Below are 7,686 nucleotides of genomic sequence, written 5' to 3' on the forward strand. Positions count from 1 at the left end.
GGCTGCCGCCGGGAAGAAGGCACAACTGGCCCCGGTCCCGCATCTCCCCCCCGCGCGGACTCACCGGGCCAGGAGCGGCGGCGCCAGCAGCCCCGACGCGCAGATCAGCGCCCGGCAGGAAGTGGGGCGTGGGGCGCCGGGCCGGGCGGGCGGGCCCGGGGAGGTGGAGACTCGGGGCCGAGGGCCGGCTCGCTGGAGGCTAATGATTAACGCGAGCCGCCCCGCGACCCCGTCGGCTCACTCCCTTCCCCCACAGCGGCGGGGTGGGGCGGGCCTTTCCCTTTCCTTCCCACACGCGGTCCCGCGGGGCGGAGGTGGATGGCGCTGCCCCCTCGCCCTGCCCTGCCCTGTAGAGCCCGCTTGCTCTGGGGCCCTGCCAGCCGGGGCCTGCAGTGGGCAGCCCGCAGTGCCGCTGGCACGGCACAGACTCCCTGTGCCTGCCCCCACCCGGCGGCCATCGCAGAGGACAGTCCGGTTGTCCTCTAGTGACACGAACCCCAACGCCTTTATGTCCTCTGGTTTTCTCGTAGAGAAGATAGAGGAGGAGGGCAGGGGCCTGATTTACAAGCGGTGCTCTGCATCTGCCCTCTCAAGAAAAGTACATCCACAGTGCAGTGCCTAGGCCAGTGCATCCCTGTTTCTTCCTCCCATGTCAGCCTATCTGTTGGAAACAAACACAGACTGCACATTTGCCAGGCACTCTGGCCCTGCCTGGAGACAGGTGCAGTTGCCCGCAAGGGACATTTGGGGCCTTAGTGAGACCTCACTTGCAGTGGCTGTGTTTATTGGGTTTGCCTGGGGCACAGTGCAGTTACATGAGGGTTGGAGCCCTCTCTCAACCAAGGGGCTGGGGCAAGATGTCTTATCCAGTCTCTGGCTCCATGGTGCTCAGTGGTGGAAGCACTGCAAGGGGTCTCCATATGCTTGGACTGTGCACAGCTCTGATCAGGGAGGGGACATCTCTTGAAGAGAAAAATAGAGGACATCAAGGCGCCGCATCGGGTTTCCTATTAACAGAGGACAGAGTAGCAGAAAACCGAAATGCCCCCTATGATGGCCACCCTACTTGGGGCTCAGCTATCATAGCCCTGCCTGCTTGTCGAGGAAGGCTGTCCAGCTGGGTGAAGGCAAACTGATTTCAGTGCCGAAGGAAGAGGCTCAGAAAGGGCCTTAACCCCTGGGATGGGGTCATAGTAAATGCAAGTCTGGCTGGAGAGTGGCTGTCTACACTCCAGAGACCACCCCCCAGGTCCCTCCCAGTGCCTGCACCAGAAGAGAGGGCTAGGTGCAGCACTTTAGGGAGAAAGGCCAATCTGACCCCTGCACAGCACAGAATGGGCCTTTTGAGCAGCAAACCTAAGTATCTACAAAGGAAGGTGTTCTGTGCCTGGCTTTTAAATGTGTATTCATTTGTCTTGATGTAAAAAAAAAATCTCAGATATACTGAGTATGTCATGTCTGATCTTCCCTGAGGACTTGGCAAGATAGACTGTGAGCCTTTCTTCATTCAAAGAAGGGCGACGAAACTTTAACAAGATTTTTCTTTCTCCCAAGGGTGCCTGGGGCCTTTCAGTTAGCTACATGTTACCAAAGAAGCTCCAGAGTTTGAAACTGCATGAAAAATCACTCTCCTGTCTTCAGTTAATTGGCTTCCCATGTGCTGGAGGTCTCCTGTTACAAACAGGCCCCATTTTTCTAGTGTTAACATAAATCAGCTACACACTTTTATATTTAGAAAGCAAACCAATGTACAGGCTGTCTTCATGGTTCTTCAAAGATAAACTGGCAGACAATTTGTTCCCTCCAGGTCCCCTTCAAGTGTTTTGTCCAAGATTCGGCAGTGGGTAGGTGCCTCTGGCTGAAAGAAGGAACAGGTTTAGATTGGCAGAAGACATCAGTATCCCTAGGTGTCCCTGAGCTCAACAGAAAATTTCCCCCAGTCCTCAAGCACAACAGGATCTGCTGACTGTTCAATGGTTTTGAAAATCTGACCCAAGGGGTGCTGACTGCGCCCTACTCTCTAACCAGGGGGAGTAGAAGACCAAGACAGGAAATTTCTGATTCTCAGAGTCCGTAGGGCCCAGGCCAGAATTATGGTCAGAGTGCATTGCGACCCCAGTAAACTGGAGAAGGCATGGCCATGTGGTACTGCATTATCTGCCATCTGTTTCCCCCAGAGCCTATAAAGTGAGGAGGTGAGATGGCACTGCATTAGGGCAAAGGTTGATAATGTACAGCCCATGGGCCAGATCCAGCCTGCCAAGCTTTTTTAACCAGCCTGCTGAGCTGTGGGACTCAGCAGACTTCAAGAAGCATCCTGAAGCACAGTTAACTTTTGGACATCTGAGGGAGCTGTGGCAGTGGCGTGGTCCATTCTGCACCATGTGTTGGGCAGCAGCTGCATTGGTAGGGACTAGGACAGAGGCTCCAGCATGTTCCTGACCATCCTGCTGTGTGGTACAAAACAGCTTTGGGATGCATAGAGGAACTGCAGCTGCAGCTGAATTATCCAGTCTGCCCTGCACACTGGCTGGTCAAGGACACGCTGGCACCTCTATCACAGACCCTACTGCTGCAGCTACTGCCTAGCATGTGATGCAGAACAGAACGTGCAACCACTGTGGCTGCTTCACACATCCACAAGTGTGATGCTTTGGGATGCTCCACACAGTCTGACAGGTCTTGGAGCTTGGCAGGCCACATGCTAGAAGAAGGAACAACACCAGGGACTGAAGCAGGGGCTCCAGCATGTCCCTGATCAGACAGGGACTAGCAGAGCAGTCAGGTAATGATCTGTGTAGGGCTGTATTTGCTGTTGCAGCTGGTAGGAACACTTTGCAAGTAGGAACCTTTTGCTCAGTTTTGGGGTGCAGGGGGGACTTGCCTTCAATCAGTGTGTTAGCAAGGGCTGCCTGGCTCCAGCTCCCCTTTACTGCAAAAGGGCAAGGACTGTCTCTCCTTAAGGAAATGACTTTCAAGCATAGCGCCATGGCACCCTGGGGTGCCTTAAGATCCTCTCAAGGGTGCCATAGGGTGTCATATAATATTTGCACTATTAGGTATGCAAACATGCTTCACAAGATAAACCGAGAGATTTCAAATAGGAATCCCTAGTGTTGAAAACATTTTGACCTATTATAATCTTTCTGAGTTCTTTGCAACAGAAGAATTGCTCTATTATTTTTCTGTAGTCAAATAATGAGTGAAAGCTAAGAGCTGGCATGTTCTGAGGTGTGCCTTGAGTCTAATGAGGTCAAGAATCTCTCTCCTAGGGCTTGCAGGACTACAGGGGTTGCTCTGGTGGATGCTCCATGAGTCTTTACCACTGCTGAGAAACTGCAAGGAGCTAGGGTGAGGCCAGTATTCTTGCACATGGGCTTTGTGAAGGAACTGCCCACTGTCACATTGCTGTTGAAAATCAATCCCATAATAAATTATACACTCCACCCTCACCATGACTGAGGTGTGTTAACTTGGCCCTCTATTACTGAAAGGTTGCTGACCTCTGGACTAAGGTATCCTGTGTCTCTAGGGCCAGTAGGAGGCAGACTGGGGGCATAGTGTGACATCACTGTGCAAAGGCCAACAATGGGTGTCTGGTATCTGCACTTGAGATTTGCTCATGCCACAGATTTGGCAACTCCCTGGAATACAGGGCTTTCCTCTGCTTCTTCCCAAGACTCAGCCCCTGCATCACCCTGGAGGTGAGGCAAGGTGGTCAAGGCTGGTGAGCACCTCTTCCCTCTTTTCTGCTTTCTCCAGTGTGTTACACTGGTTATGTCTAAGTCATTGTGGCTTGGTCAGCAGTGTCACTGCAGCTCACTCCTGCATGAGCACTTTGGTTCAATCTCTCCCAGCTAGCCATTCCCCAGTGAGGATGCCCTGCCTCACAGACCTGTCAGCATCACCTAGAGCCTTCCTTGCTGCACCAGCCCTGCTTGGTTTACCAGGATAGGTGAGCTGGGTTGTGAGCAAGCTCACTCCCTCCTTTAGAACTAGGACTTGAGTTGTTCCCTGTCATGAATGAGGAGGAGCACAATCAATTTATATTTACTCTTGTTCCTGCTGTGCTGCTGTCACCTCAGCCTACTCATGGTATCAGGACTCTGTCTGAACGCCCTAATGTATAGTGATCTGTAGGCAGCAAGATCTAGGGGACAGAGCTCTGGACCAGGGCTCAGAAGACCTGAGTTCTATCCTGGCTCTGCCCAATCTCTGCTAGGGAACCTTGGGCAAATCACTGCTCCACTGTGTGCCTCAGTTTCCCCATTGATGGGATGATGGCAAACATTATTTAGCAGGAGAGAAGCCAAGCACATTAGCTGAATGCTTTGAGTTCCCTCGGGTCAGAAAAGCAGAAAAGTCTAATAAGTCTGAAGAACTGTCCTGCAAAAATAACCCAGGTGGCTGGGTTCAGTTCCAGGTTCTTGAGACAAGTGTGTCCTAGCCATCAAGGAACTGCTTTCTCCAAACCTCCCCTGATCCTTTTTCTCCTAGCCACTTTGCTGGCTCCTATTCCCCCACTCAGGTTCTTGCAACCCACCCTCTCCAGCTTTCCTTCCCCCTACTCTGTCATCCCAGTCAGGCAACCTTTCCATTCTGTTTCATATGGGGCACTTGCAGGGGACACACCAAGAGCAAGTGAGAGGCTGTGGATAGAGCATGTTCAGTGAGTTTTGGAGGTATGGGGAGAAGCTGGAGGGCAGGCAGAGCTTGGTCAGTTACTAAGAGCTGGGAGAGGATGGCGAATTCTCAGTGTGGACAGACTCTCAGTCATCTGACATGTCCAAGTATAACCAGTCTCTACTGAGAACATGATCTGAGGTTTTCCAGGGCTGATGGCTCCTAATTTGGCCAGTTGTAGGTAAATGTTTACAGGGAACACATGATGTACATCCCTGACCCAGCCAGCTGCTCTTCCCTGTAGCAGCTGCAGGGATGGAGGGGTGGAGGTAGGTAGAGGGATGTAGTCACACCTTGTTCAGCATCAGGGAGCTTTCTGTTTAAATTGATACAGTCAACTGACTTCATGGTTCACTATAATTTCCCTGATTCCTGATGGTTGCTCTTACTGCACAAGTGAATGGTCTTGGTGTTTCGATAATCAACCTATCCTTTGCTTGGCAATTTTGTTGTGTTAGCTTCTCCTGTTCTCCCGTCTCCAATTTCACAGGCCTGCAGATCTTTTCAAAATCCTAGATCTATCTGTGGAGTCCAATGTTCAGCAGCAGCTACAGTTTCAGGTTTTGTCTGAGCAGCTACGAGATGATGACAGCTCATCTATGAAAATGTTAAGACTGTAGCTTTTGCCTGAGCTGGGAAGGGAAGGTGGGTGAGCTTCATGGTTCTATCCCTGCTGTAAGCAGCCATAATTCTGGAAAAATCTTTTTTCTTCATTCTGCCTGCTTGTGAACCTGAGCAGATCCATGGTTTTGGAATGCAGTGGGAAGTCAGGGGTAGAAAGCCATGAGGATGGAAATTGGCCAAAGAGGAAGCAGTGGGGGCTGGACCAAGTGGGGCATCCTAGAGTGTGGAAGGCCCCCATAGAGAGTAGGGGAGAGGTGTCCAGGTCATGGGGACAGGAAAAAGTCTATGGGGAAAAGGCTATATCCAGAGATTTGCTTCCCCTGCCCCCCTCCCCACACTTGAGTCTCCACTCTCCCTCTCCACTGAGTGCCTGCCTGCTCCATCCTAGTGCCCCACGGCTCTAGGCAGGCACCTGCGTGCACTAGAATGGTGCCATTCTATGGGCAGACAGAGCGCTTTGTGCTGGGCCTTCGCCTTCCCTGCTCAAAGGGAGGATTGTTCAGGGCCCACATCACCCCCACCACCCCCATGTGCAGGGCCTGGAGTGTGGAGTTCAGCGCGTGCCCAGCTCCCAGCTGCTGTGAGAGCTGATGCTAATACAGTGCCCACATTGCAGGGCAGAGCCCACTTGCTGCAAGGGTCTCTGGTACAGGGCCTGGAACATGGACTTCAGCATGTGCTCAGCTCCCTGCAACTGGGAGAGCTGGTGCCAGTGCAGTGCCCACACTGTAGGGCAGAGCCCACTTTCTGCAAGAGTCTCTGGGACAGGGTAATGCTGGGAAGGAGAGGCATCAGAGGTGGGCACTAGGCTCTAGGGACTCCCCTACCAGGGCACTGTGCTGCAAGGATCTATGTTAGGATGGACCTGGCACAGGGGTGTGGGCTTGATAGTTGAGGGCACCAGGGCTGGTACAGGACAAATAGCATTGCAGGGCTGGGGTCTGAATGGTGCTTGTTCCTGGTGCTCAAGAGCAGAGTCCATGACAAGGGGAACAATAAATGGGCCCTGCTGGGCAATGTAGTACCCTGGGCACATACTGTAAGCAGCCATTGATGGGGTGGATGTGGATCTGTGATCTCTGTAGCTTTAGGAGAAAGAAGGGCCAGTGTAGGGGGGCTGCTCTTGTATGTGCCTCCTGGGGGTGGGCTGGAGGCATCCAGAGTGCAGGAGCCACCTGGCAGTGCCCACTACCTGCCCATGGCCAGCACAGAGCTGCAAACTCCCAAGAGATGGCTCCCTGTGCTCCCTGCCATTGTAGCAAGGCCCCCTTCACTGAACCCAGTCTGTAAAGCAGAGGAGCCCCAAGTGGCTGCTGTGTACCACACCTTGAAGTGGGGCAGCAGTTCCATGTCAGCTCCTCAGTCTTGCTTGAACACTGGAAGAGGCACAAGGCTGAGAGTCCAGTGATGGAAGAACTGCACAGCTGGAATGGCAGCACCCACCTCCAGCTACTGGACCAAGCTGGCTCCCATTCTTGCTCTTACTACTAGAGTCAACTGTCCTCTACAAGCTTGAGAGGGAACCTAGGCATCCTGCATTTTTACCCCATCCACCCCACTCTAACTCACCAGATCCAACATCCCTCTCATAGATGGACATTAAAACCAGGAGGCAGGGTAAATTTTCACCTTATAGACTTACTAAATGATATATAGCACAAACGTTTGCGAGCTGGAGCTCACTTCATCAGATGCTGTGAAAGCATGTACACAGACCAGGGTATAAAATGGAGAAAGTGATTTGAACACAAAGGTAGAGGAGTCCTGGTATCTACTTCCCTCCCAGCCTTCCAGTGCAGTCACCCCTAGTTGTGTAACCTAGTGGCAAAGTAAAGTATGTGCTGCTCCCACCATGCAGAACCTCAGCCTCCAAGAATAACAGTCAATTTTTGTTATTGGTTTGCAAATGAACATGCACATTTGCTTATTCGTTATTTGCATGGCCCACCCAACATCTGGGTTGTATAAAGTTTGGCTCCCATTTGCCATGCACTGCCCAGCACCTAGTGGCATAACTAAGGGGCTGGGGAGTGTGGGAGGGAATGTGCAGAAGCTCTGGGTGCTGATTATATACAAACACCTAACAGCTTCTGTTGCTACCACACTACAGCTTCCCAAGGCACAGGGTGCTATTACACCTCTCTGCCAGTGCCTGGTTGCAGGAGGGACACAAGTGGGTGCTTGTGTGAGACACGCACTCCACGCTCATCCCAAGCTCCTACTCAGGTACCAGGATTTCATAGATTTCATAGACATTAGGGCTGGAAGGGACCTCGGGAGATCATCGAGTCCAGCCCCCCGCCCAAAGGGCAGGAAGTCAGCTGGGGTCATAGGATCCCAGCAAGATAAGCATCCAATTTACTCTTGAAGGTGTTCAAT

The 7,686-nt window shown here is 52.3% G+C and overlaps 1 protein-coding gene across 8 annotated transcripts in view; it reads right to left on the reverse strand.

Moving 5' to 3' along the window:
* Positions 1-170, reverse strand: part of PLEKHG3 (pleckstrin homology and RhoGEF domain containing G3) — a 34,385-nt gene extending 34,215 nt beyond the window's left edge. For 6 of the 8 annotated variants that reach the window (XM_019547370.1, XM_019547369.1, XM_019547372.1 and 3 more), the window contains exon 1: positions 65-170. The gene's annotated coding sequence lies outside the window, so the exon portion shown is untranslated. The remainder of the gene's footprint in view (positions 1-64) is intronic. The other 2 variants (XM_019547373.1, XM_019547367.1) reach the window with 2 other exon arrangements.
* Between the last annotated feature and the right edge of the window lie 7,516 nt (positions 171-7,686).

This window comes from Crocodylus porosus, unplaced genomic scaffold (genome assembly GCF_001723895.1).
Source record: "Crocodylus porosus isolate Cpor-Errol unplaced genomic scaffold, CroPor_comp1, whole genome shotgun sequence".
Lineage (NCBI taxonomy): Eukaryota > Metazoa > Chordata > Crocodylia > Crocodylidae > Crocodylus > Crocodylus porosus.